General features: G+C 47.0%; 1 protein-coding gene across 1 annotated transcript in view; it reads left to right on the forward strand.

Annotated features, from left to right (window-relative positions):
- LOC144807234 (uncharacterized) overlaps positions 1 to 22,932 on the forward strand; it is a 135,143-nt gene that overhangs the window by 10,904 nt on the left and 101,307 nt on the right. The window contains exons 4-5 of the mRNA XM_078673090.1: positions 8,338 to 8,388; positions 11,411 to 11,528. The gene's annotated coding sequence lies outside the window, so the exon portion shown is untranslated. The remainder of the gene's footprint in view (positions 1 to 8,337; positions 8,389 to 11,410; positions 11,529 to 22,932) is intronic.

Here is a 22,932-nt window from a genome sequence, read left to right on the forward strand (position 1 = left end):
TACTCAGTTCCAGGGGAACGCATGCTCTAATTGGTCCCATGTTCAGAGGGATCCCGGGGCATGGCCGCCACAGGTGGTTTCTTCCCGGACGATCCATCACTTTGACCTCCCACTCTTACAGTCATGGCTCATCTACTTTCTAGTTCCCTTACAGGGCTCGACAAATCTAAAAAAATCTTACTTGACCTGCAGGTCGAGTGAGTAGCCTTTTCTACTCGACCTGACAGCAATGCACTCGACCCACAAACTGATCGCACATGCATTTTCCTGGGTCTTCAACCATATCCCTGTCATATGGGGGCGTAAGGCGTGCTTTTAACACTGCAAAAGTTGAGCTTTTCCTTCCGGATCACAACAGAGGGGTAACCAGGCCTTTAAGTGGGCCGGGTCCTGCCAGTGCTCAAACCCGCAATTTAAAAAACAGGTGCTGAGACGGTTCCCTATCATGATAGGATCTCCGTTTTTGCCCTCACCCGCCAGGGGGAAAAACACATTTGAATTCGGCAGCATTATCACCCTTCATTGCCTTTGAGGTAACTTCAAAGAAAAGCATTATATATAGTACTTTCACAGTCTCGTCATGTCGGAACGGAAGTATTTTAAATATTATATATAGTTATGCCAAAGGTGTTGCTTATTTATCTTATGCAAATAACGATTGACAAAGCCAATAATCCTATATTGTTGTGGGTGTAATGTTACATGTTGTATTATATGTCAGGATGCAATGACAGAAGCAGCAAAATACCAGTGCTCAGCACAGATCTTTAGCTTAGGTGTTTTAAGCCATGCCAATAAGGATATCGACCATGCCCCTTTGAGAGATCCCCAGTTTATTCATCCGACTTAAAACTCTGGCCGTAACACACTAGGCTATAGTACGTTGCATCACCGCAACAGGTGGTCCCTGATTTAAACTAAAGCCTTTGAATACTGTGACACAGGACTCTTTGGCCTGGCACCTGCATTACGTTCTGCAGGGACCCCATAATTTTGTGTTATACCACTAATAGGTTCCCTGGTATTGTTTAGTCACGTTGGTGACTGTAAGGGGACCACCCAGTATCTTTCTCACCTTAGTACCAACACTTATCAAGTGCCTTCATCCAGAATTCACTTTTAAGATTTCTCCATCAGCATTTTAAATGAAGTCTGGGGCTAGTGCTGCTTGTCTCATGCAGGGCCATAATGCAGGACTCTGCATCCTCTGTAGCACGAGGGCACCCCAACCTTCAGAGTTCCCAGGCCCCATTCACGCTAAAACCTACTTCTATGAGTAAGATATAGAAGGATATGGTGCTCTCATCACATTTTGCAGTGGCATTCCCTCATTTGCGTTACACCACCAGTCTAGTGGTTTCTGTGTGTGAGGGCAGGACTCTTCCACCCTGCTTATTCAACTGTACATGTAAAAGCCCTTGTGAGGTGCTCCACATATGTTTGTGTTGCTTCAACATTTATTTTTCACTCCGACTCTGATGAATCGAGGTATGCCTTCAAAGTATACTTCCACTTCATACCCCCACACATAGCAGATAGAAGTTACTACCCCATAACAGGTAAAAAAGGGAGCATGACTATCACGACGAGATATTATAGTAAGTATCACGTCTTTTTACCCGTTTATAATATTCATAATGTTTACTGCCCACTGAAATATGCGACAGCTACTCTCTTCATATATGCGCATATATCCTAACACACTAAGGAGACTGAAAAATCTTATGCAGGCCTTACAAACACAAACAAAAATAAAACAAATAAATGCTCGAACAATCACTTTTATGCAGTTTTTAAAACAAATGTGTGATAAACTTTGCAGGATTTCCACTACAGGAGACATTATAATATATTTATCTAGTATGTAATCCGAATTGCATGTTTTCGTGCCAAAAGTTAGTAACGCTCGGTCAAGACTTAAACAGAACCTAAAGTTTTTCTAGGAAACGTTTAAGATCAAAACCTAATTTCAGCACAAGATCCCATAGCAAAATATAATCTACCCAGTATTATTGTGGAAATAAAGACAAAATAAAATAAAATTACAGTCGCTCTCCATCACCCACTCACGTGGCATGCATGACATCCTATTTTGACATCCTATTTTCTGGTGCAATTGGTGCACCCACTTACATGAAAGGTTCGACAATATTTTATAAACAGTAAAGCTGTTTCAGTATCTCTTTATACTCATTCACAAAGCCTTCCTCAAGATGCCGCACCAAGTATCTAAGAACCAGATATTGACATAATTCGTCTGATACTTGTCATAAAGCGGGTTCAATAAAAACATCAGTGAGGGGGGGGCAAAAGTTGATCACATGCAAATGAAATGGAAGAAACGCTCCCACAAGATTACCTCCAAAGGGATCACTGTGAAATGGACAAACTATTCTACACTTTGGACAATCACAGGTAATGTAACTCATGTTTTCTAAAATCACAATTGAATCACAACATCTTCAAAATCACAGAAACCAACTTCCTCCAAATGATGTATAGCAAACCCAAGCAATTATAACACTCCGAACAAGTATGTTTCTCATTTACCTCCTTTAATCTTAACACAGCTGAACACCAAGCAAGTGCATGATCAACTCGAGAGCACCTGACACTACAAACATCCGCAGTGTTTGTGGTTGTTCCTTTCGACATTTACATCGCCACTTTCTCACAACAATGTGTTTTCAGTTGTTTGAATTCTCTTACGTTTCTTTTTTCCTGCATCGCTTTTCATTAATTTCCTCCTCTGCTCAGGTCGGAGGACTCAGTAAGCTGTGTTGTGTGACCCACTTTTTGATACGACTCATCTCCCTCGTATTAAAACTCGAATCTAGCGCAACATAATAAATAATGCAATCCTTAATGTTTCCATGCAGAATGCAAACATTTGGTGAGGGCAGAACGTCAGGCTCCCAACGGTATCTCCTTTTTACTCCTCATACACCTTGTGCATTAGGCCTAACACGGATGTGTGATTTTAGACGACACCGAGCAGTCATGATTTAAGAAGACCTACATTAAACCATATATAAAAAAAACGACTCACCTCCAAATCGCCCTGCAGTCCGTCCCGACTCCGCCGAAGAGAGCGCATGGTGGCGTGCTGCGTCACTGTTGCACTTTAAGCAGCACAGTGCGCGCAGGCAGGCCAGGGCCGTCATTGGTAGAGCTTTCGCGCGCTACCAGATTGACGGCCCTGGGACCCACAGAAACCATAGGCAGCACACCACACCACCACCACTAAGTTAGGTGGTGCGTGCATGCTGCCCCCTAGAGCCTTCACCGCGCACCGCGTGCACTTGATTCTTTAATGCCATCGTTGCTGCCATTGTAATGCTGCCCCCTAGAGCCTTCGCCTGATACTGCAGTGCCAGATAGCACTCGCCAGGCCGGTCAAGTAGGCCTTGAAACTGACTCGACCTTCAAGAAATTCACTCGCATTTGCGAGCGGGCGAGTACATTTTTTGACCCCTGCCTTACTATCCTCACATGGAACGTTAATGGCTTAGGTCATAAAATAAAACGAAGTGTGGTCCTTCAGTTCCTTAGGCGCCACTCCCCCGACATTGTTTTGTTGCAAGAAACACATTTGGTCGGCAACACCTGTCATGCGTTACAGAGGGGGGCTATAAGCTTCTGGTCCACGCGGGGTTCACCTCTGGGTCCCGAGGTACCGGGATTTTAGTTAGGAAAACTCTTGCACTCACTCACGGTACAAATGGGTTTAGACAACAAGGATTTAATGGCTCCACTGAGTTCGGTAAAGGCGCTGATAGCCACTGGGTGTGGAACAGGGCCTCTAAACAGATGTTAATAAGATTCATGTTTCCCCTAACCATAGAACTGAATAGGTCTGCGTTATTAATGCCTCGCCATACCAGCCTGCGGTTATCTGTGGATGGTGATAGATCTCCAGCACCATATTGTGTCTGAGGCGTTGGAAATGGAGACATCCGTAACGTTACTTGTATTGGGTTATGGTCCCCAAAGATTGTGGCCATAATTTTGGCTTTATGCAAGCTTGCTTCAAAAGCCGGGGAGATAAAAATCATTATCAATTGTAGATGAACAGCCCCTCCCTCTGAATGTCGGTTCAAGGGGGGCATTATCTTTTGTAGTTGCATCAATTTCTATAACATTAATTAAGTTAAGGGTGTTCAAATGGTCCATTAGCTCTCTACCCCTATTGCATGTTTGTCTGCTGCTGTGTGAATATTCGCTTGACCATGAGTAAGATAGCTTAGCATTAAAATCACCCCCAGACAGATTCCTACTGACTTGAAAGAGTCTTTGGATTTTCCAATAGATGCAATACAATTAATCACATTTATAAAATGCATATTTGGAACAGAATGAAAATCATTGTTATAAAAAATAATTATCCAAAAGGAAATTCCCCTATTAAATAATATGCCTAGAAAATTATTGTTATCTGTATGTACCGTTTTTATGCATCCCCCTGTCTTAATATTGACCCAGATTGATAAACCCCCAAATGGTCGACCCTGCTTGGGGGTTGTTGCTAGGAGTGTTATGGCACTCAAACCCCTCAATATGCAATTCTTGTGTGGCCCATGTTTCCTGATATAAAAGGATATCTTGGTCTTTAATAAGTTGTACCCAATCTGGCTGGTGAAGTTTAGAGTACAACCTTGCAACATTCCAGCTTAAGATATGGAGGTCTGAACTTTCTGAGGCCTTCGTTTGCGTAGGAGGGATAAGTGGGTTGTGGAAATAGTACACTCAGTTACTGGCAGGGCATGAGGTAACCTAATAGCAGGATCAGTATTTTCCCCAAAAGTTGATAGTCAGTCTTGGGTCTCTAATCCAGACAAGGCCTCAAACTTATTAGGGGTAGTAATTCAAGAGGGATTGTTGGTGAAAGAAGCATGACTTGGTTTGTAGAAATAACCAAGTGGTAGTGCGCATATGTTAGTGCTATTATGTGTTATGAATTCGCAACCCCTTAGTAGGTGTCTCACCAAAGAAGGTCTGCGAAAGTTAATTAGAATACTGTCCCCTTCGATATTTTTTGTAGATGCACTGACTCACCCAACCCTGCGTGCCATAATAATATCCTTTATTTCGGATACATGGAAGTTTCTATGCCTTGATAGCCAGTCCGCACATTTATTGCGTAGCTGGTCCGGTGACTCATGCTGATCCCTCTTTAAAGTAGGTACTCCTGCCAGTACCAACACATAAGGGCAAGCAGCGGGCGGCAGACTCAGGACATCCTGATTAGCCATTCATACTTGGGACGGCAGGAACATTAATGCACGAGGTACTAGACAACCTGTTCTGATTCGAGCCCCTGGGCCTGTTTAACCTAATAGCACCATCCCTGGTGGGGTTGGTATTTGAAATGGTTATTGGTATAGGGGATGTGGGGGGGGGACCCGTTTCTATCTATAGACAGTTGAGGCAGCCCCTGGATTGATCGTATATCGGGTGAAGGGTGATTGTGGGAGCAGCAACTCTGGTGGTTTGCAACACAATTTTTGCATCTAAAATACTCATACCAACACCTACTCTATCGATGGCCCTGCTCCCATCAAGCTCTTTGATTTCGGCCTCCTTTTCCCCCACTGTCCCCTTAAAACGCTTGGCTACTAAAATAGCCACCCACCTTCTTATCCAGGGTAGATGAAAAGAACTGCTGGGGAAAGAGTCATGACCTCATTCCATGCCAATCTTTGGAGAGGAGCTGTGTCTCCTGGAGGAGGCACTCATTTGTCTCCATGTTATCCAGGTAGGAAAGGATGGACCTCCTTTTATTGAGATTGTTGAGACCTCTCGCATTGAGAGTGAGAATTTTCAGTGTGGGCTGGGAAATAGCGTGTCATAGTGAGTGCACCAGCTTTGGCCTGTATTTGGGTCCCTGTGATCCCTCTTCCCCCTGAGCTCCCAACGTCTGCCAGGCCTCCATTGCCCTGTGATCCTCTCTTCAACGCCTTTAACCTGCATACCAGTTCTCCACCCTCCCCTCCCTAACCCCAACTTAGAAACCCATTAACCTCAAATTATCTAGGACTCACCATTCGTGCGTGCACGTCCATGGAAGTCGGAATAGTACGGAACGTGTGTGGCCAGTTCCCCGTGTCTCTACACTCCCCGTGTCTCTACGCTCCCCGGAGACTACTTCGCCGCCCACCCAGCCTTGCAAATGTCACTTATCTGTCCCTCAGTCGTTCACTGTGTCATCATGGGGGAATGTCTCCTTCGACAATGTCTCCAGCACTGCCAGTCTTTCTTGTGCCATGGTCTTGAGGTCCGGTCTCGTCGCTCGCTCTGTGCTAAGCCTCCCGTAGAGCTTATGCCATCTTTCTCGGGGAGTTTTGGTCTGTGGGCCCTCTTTCTCCTCCTGGATTGGATTCTCGATGCCCAGCACCTGGCAAGTGTCCTGCATGGATCTGAGGAGTTTGCCCTGCCATATGAAAATGAGCCGGAAAGGGTGACCCAAAGAATACGGTATTCCTTGATTTCGAAGACGAGTGGTTGCAACTCGGAACACCCAACACTATTGAAGGGGTATTAGAGCCAGGTCCTGGTACAAAGCTATGGAGTCGGCCTGATATCTTAGTGGTTGCTTGTCCCTGGCAGCGCATAGTATACACTCTTTTAGTTGAAAGTCTGGAATGTAAGCCAAAATATCCGGTGGGGGCGCCCAGTATGGCCCTTCTTCTTTAGGGGGAACCAAGACCGGTTCTCCAGGTCTTCTGTGTGTGCCTGGGGATCGCTATGTTGAGCCTTGAGCCGGAGTATCTCTTGCTGTAGATGCTCCACCTCCTCTTCCCGGGTTTGCTCCTGATCCTCGTTGGAGGCCACACGGTCCCCAATGGCATCGACGTCCCGCCTTATCATATGGCGGGACGTTGATGCTGTTTGGGAACGTATGGCCTCAATCAGTTATCTCCTTCATCTCCCCGCTATTTCCCTTTTCAGCGTCTGCAAATCGCCTCATAATGCACTGAATAGCGACTCTAAAAAGGTGTGGGTAACTGGGGCTTCAGAGGTGTCTGCATCTTGGCTGATTTGTGTCATTGGCTAGAGCCTCCCTTCTGCGTTGCCGGTCATCAGGAGCTTGGTCAGCATCTTTTTTAGATTCTGATCATTCTTGCTTCTAGCTGAGGACATGGCAGCTATATCTCTTACCACACCACCAGACCGGCCTGCCTTGTCGCGGGGGTCCCAGCCCCAGTGGGTGGCTGTCATCGGGTTGTCCTCCCGCTGAGCTCCACTACGCTGTTGCATGATGGTGAGGGCCAGAGGTGTCACTCCCTTTCAGTCGCGTCTGCCTTCGACCGTCTGCTATTGCCCTGCTTGGCATCTGCTGCTTGTTCTGCACTTTGCGCTCGAACCTGCCTTGAATCCCCCTGTAGGCCAGCAGCCCTATCAGAGCCTGGAGCACTAGATGTCTTCTTGGACCACTGCGCCTAATTCCTGCACTATGTGCTTGCAGGCCATGGCCTCCGGTTTCCTCTGGCTTGACAGTCAGCTCCAGAGAGACTAATCCATGCCCGGGCCCCTCATCCATTGGCACCTTGTGATTCTTACAGCGTTACAGTTCATATCTCATTCCCCTATTGGATTTTGTCATTTTAGTGTCATTTTGTTCAATACATTTTACTTTAATTTTTCTGTTTATTTTTTTTATTGTTTTGCATTTTGACTTTAACTTTTTTGGTTTCTGCATAAATATTTGACATATTACCTTAAGTTAAGCCTGCCTGTTCGGTGCTTAGGTACCAGGGGGTTGATCCTAGGTTAATTGGATTGCTTTGAAAGTTCATTCTAACAACGGTTGTGATTGTTCCTCATCTACCGCAAATAATTAATCAGTTTCTTACAGAAACTATCTGAAATTATCTGCAAAACAGGCTGTTGATAACCTACCAGGGTTGAAACACCCTGTGGAAAAACTGGAATATGGGAATAGTATTGTGTGGCAATAGAACCTCTAAAAATATTCAGCTTGCAGATGAACCAAGAATCACGCTTGAATGTCACACCCTATTAAAACAAGGTAGTCAGGAAAGTGTGAATATATTGCAGCTCTTTGCATTTTGACAGCCCCAAGCAAATTTGAGAACAGAGTGGATGTATGTAGCAGAGACGAGTCTGTTCACCCAATGTGAGTGGTGATATCCGCTTGGCTGATCTGCCTGAAGGTATGATGCCGCTGACAGTAGCGTGTCTGCTAAAAGCGATGGCGTGACTGGTGGAACTATTAAGCCAAATAAGAGAAAGTTATCTTCCGACACCACAGTCTTTGTGACTGAGACCAGTAATGCTGAAGACTCTGAGACTCACAGCAGTATTTTCTCCTTTCAGAGCGTTATTGCTGCAGATGGAGTGAAGCCGAGAAGTAAGCACATTACTAAGGTACCAACAAAGTTTAATATTGTTCATTTGTATTAACTGTTTCTTTTCTTGTAGGCTGTTATCTTCGGTTTAAAGGGAAAGATGTTGTAGTGTGTGACCTTAATGCTGCAGTTTGCATTTCATTACCATAATTTGCTTATCCTGGAAATTCTCAAGGGTTTAGGAGGTTTCCTGCTCAAGAGTTCTTTCTTCAGCTTCTGGGCAGTTGTCGCTCGGTGGTGATCTGTGGCCCTGTTTCTCTGCTCTTCTTGTAGCAGCTCCTATCAGAGCTTCATCCTCCTGCTAACAATAATATGAAGCCAGGTATCACCCAGCACACAACACAGACTATGATGGGCTACGTCTGTCTGCTTGGCGCAGTTAGAGCGCGGATAAAGTTCTCCGGGTCTGTCAGGCTATGACTGTAACCTAAGGCCTTAAGATGAAATGTAGAGCTTACCGCCTTCCTGAGTGGCTCCAGACTGCTGTGTGCAGACCCGATAGCCGTCAGCACCCTGGAGTATGTCTGTATAAATCAGATTATGCTGGAAGTAACCTGCAATATAGTGGCAGGCAGCCCCCTGCCATAGAGTAGGATTTCTCATAGTGTTTTATTTCCTGACACATTAATGGAGATTATCTTTTAACTGGCAGAAGAACAACACTGACCATACATTTCCTGGGTTTGTCTTTAAAATTATGTACCCATTAGGAATGGCATTTCTTTCTGCTGGAATAATAACACAAGTTATCTTGTACTCTGCTATGATGTTGCAGAGATCTTTGGCTGCAATGCCTTGCCCTGAAGGATTTTGTGTGTAATACAGAGGGACTTGAAGTTAACCCTCTCCTGAATTGGGAGCCAGTGGAGGGTACTTAAGGCGGGTTTGGCCGAGCATGATTTTTATTTTGTGCCTGCCAGAAGTCTGGCTGCCGAGTTTTGGACTAGTTGAAGTTTAGAAATAACTATTTTAGGAGCCCCAACATAGAAGGCGTTACCATAATCCAGTCTGTAGAGGATGAGACCCTGATTAAGGAGTTTTCTGGAGTGGGCAGGTAAGAGGGGGAGGATTTTCCATGTAGTGCAAAACAGGCCAAAACAGACTCCCGCATTTTTCCTTGCTTGGGTTTGAAAGTTAAGATCCTGGTCGAGCCAGATACCCAGGCTTTTTATCTCTTTTTTTGGAGTGGGAGCTGGCCCCATACAAGGCAGCCACATGGAATTAGGGATGAATTTTGATTGATTACCTAGCACCAGAAGCTCTGTTTTTTCGCTGTTAATTTTAGGGCGAGAGCTGTTCATCCAGCTAAAGATTTCTTTAAGGCAGGAGCACAGGTTTTTCCGGGGAATGGTCAGACTGATTCAGCGAGACAACAAGTTGGGTGTCGTCCGCGTAGGTGACCAGTTTAATTCCGAAGGGGGCAACTATTTCCTCCAGTGGGGACATATGCACATTAAAAAGAGTAGGGCTCAGGGACGAGCCCTGAGGCACCCCACATTGGAGTGGAATAGCTCTGGAACGGATGTTGCCTTCAGAGGCCTGGATGGTTCTATTTTCGAGGAATGATTTCAGCCAGGATAAAGCCGACCCTGTAACTCCTATTTACTAAGCCGGTGACCCAGGATACGGTGGTTCACCGTATCGAAGGCTGCGCTTAGATCCAGGAGGATCACAGCTGCTGATCCTCCTGAGTCAAGAATCTTTCTCGCCTCTTCTACAACTGCCATCAGTGTGGTATCAGTGCCCTGGCCAGGGCGGAAGCCTGTCTGAGAGCAGTGTAGGAGTCCACCGGACTCAAGGAAGGCTGAAAGCTTTTGATTGACACATTTTTCTGCCACCTTGCTGATTCCTGGAAGTAAGGAGATGGGCCGGTAATTACCCATCTCAGTGGGATTGAGGTGTTTTTTTTTTAACAGTGCATTTACCATTGCTTTTTTCCAATTGAGTGGTACAGTGCCCTGTGTTAGGGAAGCATTAATTAAGTTGGAGATGGGGGGGGTTGATGGTGGATGCCATTGACTTTATGATGTTAAAAGGTGTCGGGTCCAGGGGAGAACCGCTCTTGATTGATTCTAAAATTGGGAGGAGCAGCTCCACTGTGATAGGGGAAAATGAGTCTAGGCAGAGGGCATTATTTTGGGGTTCTGGTGGGTAGGGCTCTGGTGGATAGTCATTATTTGTGAGGGGTCGTAGGATATTTTGGATTTTGGTAGCGAAAAATTCTGCCAATTGCATCGGCGACCAGAAGGGTCAGGGGCTGTGGGTGGGTCGGGGACTTTCAAGAGTTCTTTGACAATGCGGAATGTTTCTTTGGAGGAGTTAGCAAAGGATTGAATTTTTTTCTTTCAAGAATGCCGACTGAGTTTTTTTAAGGGCGTCTTTATAGGATGTGATGGCTAATCTGTATTCAGTTTTTTAATACTAGCAAAATGTTTTCTCCATACTCGTTCAAGTTTTTTGCAATGTTTTTTTCATATCACGGAGTTCAGGAGTGAACCAGGGGGATTTAAAGGTTCCGCTTTTTTTTAGTAAGATTTTTCATGGCAGTACTAGATCTAGAGAATTCTCGATCCATAGTGTGAATTTCTTGTCTGCTATTAATGGGTCTGATGATAAGTGGAAATGACTAGTTCGAGTTCGCGCTACCAGGTATCGGGCTAGTGTGGACCAGGGACGTTCTAGGACGCGTGGGGCAGGCACATGGGGGTCCTCTATAGGAGTTTGCCAGCTGAATGGAACTAAAAAGTGGTCTGACCACGGGATGGGTAAAGGTTCCATAACTTTTAATTCAGAAATATTTGAAACGATAGAGTCTAAAAGTTGAACTTAGACTTTAGAGACCATCCTTTTAATGAGGAAAACAAAACTACAAGTCCCATAAGCAATCGTGGTGGAAGGTGTCAGGCATGACCTGGGACAACTTCCGATTCAGCACATCCAGTTCCATTTTTTAAGTATTTGGCATAATATTGAATTTATAACCTTTGTTTTTTATGGTCATGAGTCACCAGAATACTAAAAACGTGTCTTTTATTTTCAAGGTCAATTAAGTAATGGTCACCAGCTTGGAAGCTCTGTTAATTCTTCAGTATTTGTCATTGATCTCCATGTGTGGATGGTTTGGGTCTGCCCCTGCATCGTTCCCGATAACTCGCACAGGTAAGGAGCTTGTAGCAGCAACATGATAACCCCATACTCATCTTAAGAAGGGCGCTCTGAGGCAGGTATCCGATCATTTTTGTGAAACGAGCAAGCGCCAATATCTGCTATGTACATTTGTTAAAATAAAAAACAATCAAATCACAGTATACTGTTCCGGAGGTTCAGTCCCAGAGTCATTATCTGTAACTGAACGCAGACACCCTAGGAAGCAGGTGCTTTTAAGACAAGTTGCGTTCACTCACCTGATGGTGACATGCTTCATTATTGGGCTATACTCCTCACCAGGCCGGCGCTACAATGCCTGGCGGGCACCACCAGAGGGCACTTTGTCGCAGATCTTTTATTAAGTATGCCGGATGAGCATAGTAGGACAGAGAATGTTGTGTCATAAGATGTGAGATTGGTGAAAGTCTGAATATAAGATCAACTATCGACCAGTTGCCGCAATATAGTTAATGTGATCATCCTGGTCCATGTTGAGATTAAAAACAGTGGCAAAGAAACTGAGGAACTAATGGCCCCTATCACTGTGTGAAAGTGTCGATCACCTATGGACCTGCTGGTAAGCTGGGGTCTAAACTTCAGGTCAATGTTTTTCATGCCTTGTGTAGTCATGGAGCAATCTGTTGGAATTTCATCAGGACCAAATATGGGAAAATGGGTAAATGTGACCTAATCTTCTCCACAGCGTGAGGAGCTCTGTAACTCAAAGCCCTGCACCGTGCATAGCTGATAAGGTGCCTATTAACATCTTACTACCACAGGTGGGCGCTGTCTAACAGGGTACAGTAGATACGGTAACCCTCCTAAAATTCAGGACAAACTGACTTATCCAATAATGAGGACGGACGCCGCATCAGAGGGCAACTGGTTTGAAAAGCACATGCTTCCTAGGGTTCCTGCGTTCAGTTAGAGATAATGTCTGTAGGACTGAACCTCCAGAACAGTAATACTGTGAGTTGATTTATATGAAGAATGTGTATACTGGACTGTCATTTTCCTCGTCATCTCTTATGATATGTAAAATAAAACACAACACACCGGGAGGCCAACAAATCTATCATAAATGTAATGCAAAAATAGCAAAAGGCCAAGCAAACTACCAAGTGACAATTGTCTTTGCAATGGACGAGAGCATCCACCCTAAAGCAAGTTGGAGTATATAATGCTAATGCTACACAATGTATTTTTTACACTTTTCTCCTAATACAAGTCAATAAAACATGAACACGTGATAGAAACAGTTACTGAAACGACACTAATGAGTAGGAGGTAGGATCTTCTCTCGAGAGGAATGTGAGGAGTCTGTGAGGTGCAGATAAAAGATACACAGACAAGCTGCAGAAGTCAATGTTTCTGGAAATAACACTTCTGTTTGTCAATGTTCAATTTACTACAAGATGCAGGAAAGTGTGCAGATGGACATCACTAAATAAAATGGTTCTGAGCCCTAATAGAATCAGGTAACTTTGCAGGCATATTAAGGCGAACAGTCACATCAAATTAATATAAGAATATTGTAATTTGGTAATGTAATATATCAATGCACGTTGTGACAGTGATGTGTATGATGTGTAAACAATTACCGGTATTAAAGAAAGCAGTATATCCAGTTATGTTTTCTCAATTCCTTCTTCCTAGAGGCCACCACTGCTGCTATCCAGCTGTGTTCAGCAGTGCCTCCTGTGACCTGGAATCCTGCATTTAATCAATACCAAAGGTTGTCAATGCTTCTAGCCAACTCCGGTCACTGGAGCCACTCGCACCCCACCACCCTTGGGCCTGTTATTCTTTTAGCCAGCTCCAGTCAGTAGTGGCCCCTTGGACCTGTATGTAAGCCTACTAGCCAGCTCCTGTTAGTACTGGCCCCTGGGACCTGTTATCATTCTAGCCAACTTGAGTCATTAGTAGCACCTTGGGACTAGTGATCATACTAACCAGCTTCAGTCAGTATTGGCCCCCTGAGATCTATTATCCTGCTAAGTAACTCCAGTCAGTAGTGACCCCTGTACCTTAAATCCTGCAAATATTCAAAACCAGAGGTCAACTCTACTGCCAACCAGTTTCAGTCAATATTGACATGCATTGTTACCCTGCCTGTAATGAATACCAGAGGCTAGCGTTGTTGCTAGCCAGCTCCAGTCATCAGTGCCCATCACATATTATCCTCAATAGGATCAATGCCCAAGGCCTGTGCAGCTGCTAAACTGCTCTAGTCAGCAGTGACTTCCCGGACCTGTTATTCTGCATATAATCAACAAGACTTCGGCCCTAATAACACTCACCCCACATCCTTATGGTATATTAGCAATGTAATTTATTTATTTACATCATACGGTAGGTACCGCACTATATCACACAATCCCAAAAACAAAGAAAATCAAAAATTGCCAAACCATTCAGCACTCCACCTTGTCAAAAATGACCAAATCACACCAAGCACTATAGCCTGCCACATCACATGGCACACTCAGCCACAACATGACCAGATACCACGGCAGGGATTTGGGGCCATTAATCTTATGTTCGAGGCATGTGTGCTGTAGATGCACATGCTTTGCATACTCCTGCCATCTTGTGTTGGGTCCGGATGTTTGCAAGTTTTTTCTTTGAAGAAGTCTTTCCAGTCACGAGGTAAGGTGACTCCTCCTTTCGGTGATAGTGCACATGGGCATTGACTCAATTGTTAGATTGTTTTTAACCCCCAACGGGTTCGTATGTGTATTGCTGTGCTCCGAAACTGTTCTTCGGGTTCCCCTCGGTGCGCAGTCCACTCTACCCTCAACAGTATTGTTTCAGTATGCATTTCTTTGTTCTCTGCGTTTCAGATCGATCGACAAACTCTCCATTTTCGATAGAAAACCTTGTGGGCAACCGTCGGGCTACATAGGGCCAGCCTACTACAAATGGAATGGACTCCATTCCATTTCTTTCCTTGGTACCACACCAAGTACCCTCGCTGTAGGAAGGTGGCTACCTGACTATGGTTACCCCAGATTTTTTGCCTGTGTTTAGCTGTTTTTTTTACTTAGTTGACCTGGTTCCCTGCTAATCAGGGCCCCAGGCCATCTGCTCTCTCTGTAAAATGGATTCCATGTACCCTAGGTACATACCACAATTGGAAATGGACTCCTTGTCAGCCCCTGTATAATGCACTATAGGTGCCCAGGGCATAGGGGCCACCAAGGCCTACCAGGGGCTGCAGCATATCTTTTGCCACCCCTGGTTGGTTCTTAAATTGACACAACTGGCTGATCACTCAGCTGGGGTAAGGTGGTGTAATCACCCCTTACTTAGATATAGTATACCTATATCTAAACCTATATCTGGACACATATAAACCTGTGAGCCACTCCTATGGAAGGCCTCATCAATCCTGGAGGCAGAGTGCGTGGTTTAATGTGAGATGGAGCTCTAGCATGAGCTGAGCCTGTCTGCAGCTGTCGGGAACAACTCCCTAAGCTGTTTCAGGATAATGCCATACCATATACTCTTAAGTGCCTTATAATCCTCGCGGTTATATAGCAACTTTGGTTTGGCTTTATCAAAACATGTCGTGTAAGGTGTCATACGATTTGGAATACTATCCCCTCACCAGTTCTGGCGACGGGGATAGCATTCCACCCCTCTAGAGGGGTAAGACATGTTACTTTACTTAAATGCGGTTAATTTCTAAAAAGGCCTTAGATCCACAAAATGGATGCCTCTGCCACAGACAATAGTCTGACCCCCCTGCAGCTGACCGAAACTCAGCCAAATTGGGCCTGGACAAAGGGTTTCCTGTCGCAGGGGGGTGTTACCACCCTCCAGACAGGAGATAGTGGATTGTAGCAGGGAGGTTTGAAAGAAACCAGACACTGCTTGGGGCGCACAAGGCTGCCCCTTGCATAATCCGGCCAAACCGGATCTGGGGCACTCCAGCCCTCATGCCAGGGCGGCCTGGATCAAAGGAAAGGGGTGTATCCACCCCCTTCCTGGGTCCCACCCATAGGAGGGGACCTAGCAGGTAATCCAGCCCCCCAGATTCGAATAAGAGTGGGAGCAGTGCCAAGACACTTCAGATTATCCTGATGAAACATAAGAAACAAAACTCTGGACCCTTCGACATCCTACTCGACGTAGAAGCCAGAAGAATCTCCCTTGTGGTCAAGGAGTGACCACCCTGTGCAAACAGGCACCATCCAGCCATCGACGTCTGCTTTGTCGCAGTTCCCGCCGGAACTCGAGCGACTGAGATCGACGAGATCAAGCTTGCCTGCCTTCCAACAGCCCGATCCACAGTCCCTGCAGAGCTGAGACCCGTGGAGGCGACCGGAAGCGTGGGGCACGCCATCTTGAAAAGACCATGAGACGCTGACCGTGCAGCCCACGAGTGACCCTCGAAGCTGTACACCGGGGTTTGAGAAGCCCCAACCCTGAGCTACACTTGCACCGAAGTTCAGCCCTCCACACTCGACGAGTGCTGCGTGGGGCCCTTCTGCTTTGTTTGGCTCAACGCGTTGGCCCGGTCACTTGCCAGCCGGCTAGTGGCCCCTGTGCCGACGAACTTTGAAATTCGACCTGTGAATCTGGTTGCTCCAGATCTGCACCAGCTCCCCTGAAAAGGAGCCCCCACTCTGACCCTCCTGGTTCGAGTGAGAAGCAATCTCCCGGTTCCGCGTGGATTGCTTTTGCCAAGTGTTGTTTGCTCCAATCTTGAAGCTGACAGCGCCGACGGCGAGAGCCTGCGTGGGACAGATCGTGACCCGCTCCTGGACGTCGCAGATGCCCCAGAGCCCACGTGACAGCGGAGATAAGCTCCTCGACGACCACCTGATTGCGCCCGACATTGCCTGGTTCCGCCCTGGTTCCACCCTGGTCACTGCTGAGTGACCCAGTCTCTGTCCCCTCTGCTTTCAGGTACTTCTCGACTTGAGTCCACCCTTGGACTCCACCGGACACTTCTCTTTCACCCCGCCTGCAGCCCTTTCAGCTTCAAGCACCAAGAGCCTGCGTGACGAAACCCGACTCAACTTCGACCCTGTGCACCCGCTTCCTGTGGGTGAGGTAACTTTGCTCCGCCGGTGTTCCCACACTGGTACACATCTCTAGGGTCTGTGTCTTAAGTTTTGTTCCTCTAGGTTCAGCGGAAGTGTCCTTAAACTTTAACTTTACAACTTTTATGCACCATTGGTTAACATTGGTGCATGCGTGCGCTTTCTGCACTGCACCCGAATCCCGCGGGCTTTTCCCGACTTCAGCACTGCTTGTCCTGACTGCTCCCAGCGATTCCCTAGGCCCTAGGCCTAACCACTGCTCGATTGGTATCTCTTATACCACTTGTTTAGTATATGGTTTGAGTGGCCCCCCGCCCTCATCCATAATTGTGCAACTTTGTATGTTTAAACTGTGCTTTTGATTTAACGCTTGTGCCCCTTTATTCATAAAGAATACTGGGGATTGTTTTTAGTAATAAATACATATATTTTTATAATATATACTTGTGTGGTGTCCTTTCATTTGATATTACAGGATTGTATGTGGTAAAACAGCTCGCTTAACACGACCTCTTAAGTTAAGCCTTTAGGCTGCTTAGTCCATGCTACCCCTAGGATAGCTTGTCTAATAAGGTTGACTTACAACCAGACACCATAAGGGATTGTTTGGTCTGATAACAGGTGGTTCCAGAATTGGAAACATCACCTATCAGGCCAACTTCTCACAATGGTGAGCAGCGGTGCGGATTTGAGCTTGCTGTTGTTTTACCATTGCAATCTTTTATCAAATTGAAAGATCACATCAAGTACCTCTAGGTACATATACATCAAAAGCTTAGCATATTAAGTTCTACTGAACTTAGTAGTTGTAGATTAAAGGGATTAGCACACCCTGACTACAACTCACTAGCAAGGTACAGTAGGGAAACACTTAGTGTAGGTAGGTGCATCACTTACACCACACTAGAGTCATGTCTGACACAGGAATAGCCTCAGGGTCTGCTCCTGTGACAGTTGACCTTACCAAGGCAACTTCCAGCTATGACAAATTAACCCGAAAGGACTTGATTGCCTTGTGCATCTCAAGAGGGTTAAAAAGGGGCAGAAGTCCCACCTGTCCTATCCTGATAGCCATTCTAGAACAGGATGACTTAGAGAAGGCGAATAAAGTTCCCTTAGAGTCAGGAGATGGAGTGAACCCCCCTGTAACTGATACCACTCCAGAGGAGAAAGAAGAAGAGGAAGAAGAGGAGGAGGAGGAGGACTCAGATGTAGAGGACCCAGAAGATCAGGATCAGAGGGGTAGCCAGGTCCTAGTTGCCAGGCTTAACCAGGCCAACTTAGACCTACTGGGAAATGGAGAGGGCCAGCACCTCCCCAGATCCCACCATGTCATTCTCCCAGGCAACAGAAGAGTGAGATCTCCCTCAGGGGACTCTCATATTTCTAGTGCCTCAAGAGAATCTCAGAGAGGTATGACTGCCTCTCAGAAGATAGAGCATAGGGCCAGAATGAGGGCTGTCAAACTCCAAATAGAGAGGGAGGAGGTAGCTTTGGCTCAAGCTAGACTTGCCTTGGCAAGAGAGCAAAAATTGTGTGGCTTAGATGCCACTGGTGGCAGCAATATTCCTAAAGAGAAACCCAGGTCCTATGATAGTAGAAACCTGACAAAGATTGTGCCCCCCTACAAGGAAGGGGATGACATCCACAAGTGGATAACTGCTCTTGAGAGAGCCTGCATGGTACAGCAGGTTCCTGAGGAACAGTGGGCAGCAATCTTATGGTACTCCTTTTCAGAGAAAGGGAGAGATAAGCTCCTCACTGTCAGACATGAGGATGCAAACAATTACAAAGTCCTGAAGAGTGTCCTAATAGATGGGTTTGGCTTAACCACTGAACAGTACAGGTTGAAGTTCAGAGACACCCAGAAGACACAGACTCAGGACTGGACTGAGTTTGTTGATTGTGCAACTAAGGCTCTGGAGGGTTGGCTACATGGCAGCAAAGTACATGACTTTACAGGATTGTATAATTTGATTATGAGGGAGCAGATCCTAAGTAATTGTCAGAACCAGCTCTTACACCAGCACCTGGTGGACTCTGATCTGACCTCTCCCCAAGAATTGGGAAAGAAGGCAGACAAGTGGGTCAGAACCAGGATTAGGCCTAAGAATCAGGACAGTAACCAGAAGAAGGAGTCTACCAAGCCTCAAGATAAGGGTGGGGACAAAAATAAAGAAAAGACTTCCCCAGGGCCCCAAAACTCCAAGAATGGGGGTGGGTCCCAAGACACTTCTTCAACAGAGAAAAAGCCTTATTGTCATGTCTGTAAACAGCTTGGGCATTACAAAACAGACACCTGTTGTCCCAAGAATGGCAATAAAGAAAATATACCTCCAAAGCCAGCTCCAACACCTCCTGTTACTGTCAGCAGTAATCCCCCAGGAAGTGGGAGCACACCCAGGAATCTGGGTGGGTTTACTTTTGGAGCCCAGGAGGACCCTGGCCTATCCAGGTCCCCATCCCCAAATGATCTTGTTTATGAGACTGGCAGGGGGTTTGCCAACTTCTCTGATTGCCCAAATACTTTGAGCAAATATAGACAAGAACCCATCATCAATGGTTTGAAAGTTGAAGCTTTTAGAGACACAGGGGCTAGCATCACCATGGTGGCTGACTGCAAAGTCCCCTCTAAGCAACTTTTACCAGGTGCCACATACCAGGTAACAAACATTGATGGCGTCAAAACCAATCATCCCATGGCAGTAGTAAGTCTCAGCTGGGGAGGTGTCATTGGCCCAAAGAGAGTGGCAGTGTCATCAAACTTGCCTGTAGACTGCCTACTTGGTAATGATTTGGAAATCTCAGCCTGGGCTGAGGTTGAACAGGAAATCCATTCTAGAATGGTAAATTTCAATGGAAAGGTTAGTGGGGCTGTAATGGCTACAGCCCCAATTCAAGATGTCCTTCCTGAAAAGGTTGGTAGGGCTGAGAAACTCTCTGCCCCATCTTTAGCAAAAGCTCTTCCTGAACAGAATAGCAAAGCTGTTATGATAACAGCAGAAACCCAAACTGAGTCTCCTCCTGAAAAGGTTGGTGGGGCTGTGATGGCCACAGCCCAAACTCAAACTGATATGTGTGTTGTGAAGCCTGAAATGATGGATAACTCCACACAAACAGAGCATGGAGGAGGAAGAGAAATCTCCCCCTCACCAGACTTTAGGACAGGATCAGCCTCCTCAGGGAACTGATCTTACCCCTGATGAAGGAACTGCCCCAGAGGTAGTTGGGCCTAGCCTGACAGAACCTCTGATGTGAGTGGACCCCTCTCAGATGGGACCCAGTCTGGAGCAGGTAACCTGCCCCTCTCTACCTTGCCTTAGCCAGCCCAGGGCTGCAGAGGACAAGAAGGACAGTGAGACCCAGAGGGCCCCCTGTCAAATAAAGCACCCCCATCAAAAGATTAGGTGCACCAAAACTAGTAGCCCTAGTGAGGTGAAAACTTTAAAGACTCCTGAGGGAGCCCCCTTAAAAACAGTTAGGGACCTCCCACAGATGGATTCTGTTGGGCACAGCCAAACCTGGGACCCAAAGGGCCCGAACCTGAACTGTCCCTCCAGCAAGCCAAACTGAGGGACCCAGCCTCCAGCTTTAGGTAGCCAGAGGTTGACCCTGAGAGCACAGTGCAACTCAGTTAAAGAAAGAAAGGCACACATGGTGGAAGATAATTGGAGGAAGCCAAGCCCTAACTTAGTAGAGCCTCACTTCAATACTCCATATCCAAACCAGCCTTTAACTTTGCATAAACACACCCAAGGTAGTGATTCCCTATGGTGGAGACCCTCTAATACCCAAAGGGTGAGGGACTGCTTAGTGGACCATGAGACAGGGGGTACCCATGCTAGTGCAGGTACTTCCTTGTATGGCCACTCAGGCAATATAGGCGTACCTGGCCAAGGATAGCCTTATCTCCTTTAGTTTGGGGGGGGGGGTGGTTATGTAGGAAGGTGGCTACCTGACTATGGTTACCCCAGATTTTTTGCCTGTGTTTAGCTGGTTTTTTGACTTAGTTGACCTGGTTCCCTGCTAATCAGGGCCCCAGGCCATCTGCTCTCTCTGTAAAATGGATTCCATGTACCCTAGGTACATACCACAATTGGGAATGGACTCCTTGTCAGCCCCTGTATAATGCACTATAGGTGCCCAGGGCATAGGGGCCACCAAGGCCTACCAGGGGCTGCAGCATATCTTTTGCCACCCCTGGTTGGTTCTTAAATTGACACAACTGGCTGATCACTCAGCTGGGGTAAGGTGGTGTAATCACCCCTTACTTAGATATAGTATACCTATATCTAAACCTATATCTGGACACATATAAACCTGTGAAGCTCCTATGGAAGGCCTCATCAATCCTGGAGGCAGAGTGCGTGGTTTAAAGTGAGATGGAGCTCTAGCATGAGCTGAGCCTGTCTGCAGCTGTCGGGAACAACTCCCTAAGCTGTTTCAGGATAATGCCATACCATATACTCTTAAGTGCCTTATAATCCTCGCGGTTATATAGCAACTTTGGTTTGGCTTTATCAAAACATGTCGTGTAAGGTGTCATACGATTTGGAACACTATCCCCTCGCCAGTTCTGGCGACGGGGATAGCATTCCACCCCTCTAGAGGGGTAAGACATGTTACTTTACTTAAATGCAGTTCATTTCTAAAAAGGCCTTAGATCCACAAAATGGATGCCTCTGCCGCAGACAATAGTCTGACCCCCTGCAGCTGACCGAAACTCAGCCAAATGGGGCCTGGACAAAGGGTTTCCTGTCGCAGGGGGGTGTTACCACCCTCCAGACAGGAGATAGTGGATTGTAGCAGGGAGGTTTGAAAGAAACCAGACACTGCTTGGGGCGCACAAGGCTGCCCCTTGCATATTCCGGCCAAACCGGTTCTGGGGCACTCCAGCCCTCGTGCCAGGGCGGCCTGGATCAAAGGAAAGGGGTGTATCCACCCCCTTCCTGGGTCCCACCCATAGGAGGGGACCTAGCAGGTAATCCAGCCCCCCAGATTCGAATAAGAGTGGGAGCAGTGCCAAGACACTTCAGATTATCCTGATGAAACATAAGAAACGAAACTCTGGACCCTTCAACATCCTACTCGACGTAGAAGCCCGAAGAATCTCCCTTGTGGTCAAGGAGTGACCACCCTGTGCAAACAGGCACCATCCAGCCATCGACGTCTGCTTTGTCTGCTTTGTCGCAGTTCCCGCCGGAACGCGAGCGACTGAGAGCAAGCTTGCCTGCCTTCCAACAGCCCGATCCACAGTCCCTGCAGAGCTGAGACCCGTGGAGGCGACCGGAAGCGTGGGGCACGCCATCTTGAAAATACCACGAGACGCTGACCGTGCAGCCCACGAGTGACCCTCGAAGCTGTACACCGGGGTTTGAGAAGCCCCAACCCTAAGCTACACTTGCACCGAAGTTCAGCCCTCCACTCTCGACGAGTGCTGCGTGGGGCCCTTCTGCTTTGTTTGGCTCAACGCGTTGGCCCGGTCACTTGCCAGCCGGCTAGTGGCCCCTGTGCCGACGAACTTTGAAATTCGACCTGTGAATCTGGTTGCTCCAGATCTGCACCAGCTCCCCTGAAAAGGAGCCCCCACTCTGACCCTCCTGGTTCGAGTGAGAAGCAATCTCCCGGTTCCGCGTGGATTCCTTTTGCCAAGTGTTGTTTGCTCCAATCTTGAAGCCGACAGCGCCGACGGCGAGAGCCTGCGTGGGACAGATCGTGACCCGCTCCTGGACGTCGCAGATGCCCCAGAGCCCCCGTGACAGTGGAGAGAAGCTCCTCGACGACCACCTGATTGCGCCCGACATTGCCTGGTTCCGTCCTGGTTCCACCCTGGTCACTGCTGAGTGACCCAGACTCTGTCCCCTCTGCTTTCAGGTACTTCTCGACTTGAGTCCACCCTTGGACTCCACCGGACACTTCTCTTTCACCCCGCCTGCAGCCCTTTCAGCTTCAAGCACCAAGAGCCTGCGTGACGAAACCCGACTCAACTTCGACCCTGTGCACCCGCTTCCTGTGGGTGAGGTAACTTTGCTCCGCCGGTGTTCCCACACTGGTACACATCTCTAGGGTCTGTGTCTTAAGTTTTGTTCCTCCTAGGTTCAGCGGAAGTGTCCTTAAACTTTAACTTTACAACTTTTACGCACCATTGGTTAACATTGGTGCATGCGTGCGCTTTCTGCACTGCACCCGAATCCCGCGGGCTTTTCCTGACTTCAGCACTGCTTGTCCTGACTGCTCCCAGCGATTCCCTAGGCCCTAGGCCTAACCACTGCTCGATTGGTATCTCTTATACCACTTGTTTAGTATATGGTTTGAGTGGCCCCCCGCCCTCATCCATAATTGTGCAACTTTGTATGTTTAAACTG

The sequence above is a fragment of the Lissotriton helveticus genome, chromosome 1_2 (assembly GCF_964261635.1).
Source record: "Lissotriton helveticus chromosome 1_2, aLisHel1.1, whole genome shotgun sequence".
NCBI classification, from domain to species: Eukaryota; Metazoa; Chordata; class Amphibia; order Caudata; family Salamandridae; genus Lissotriton; species Lissotriton helveticus.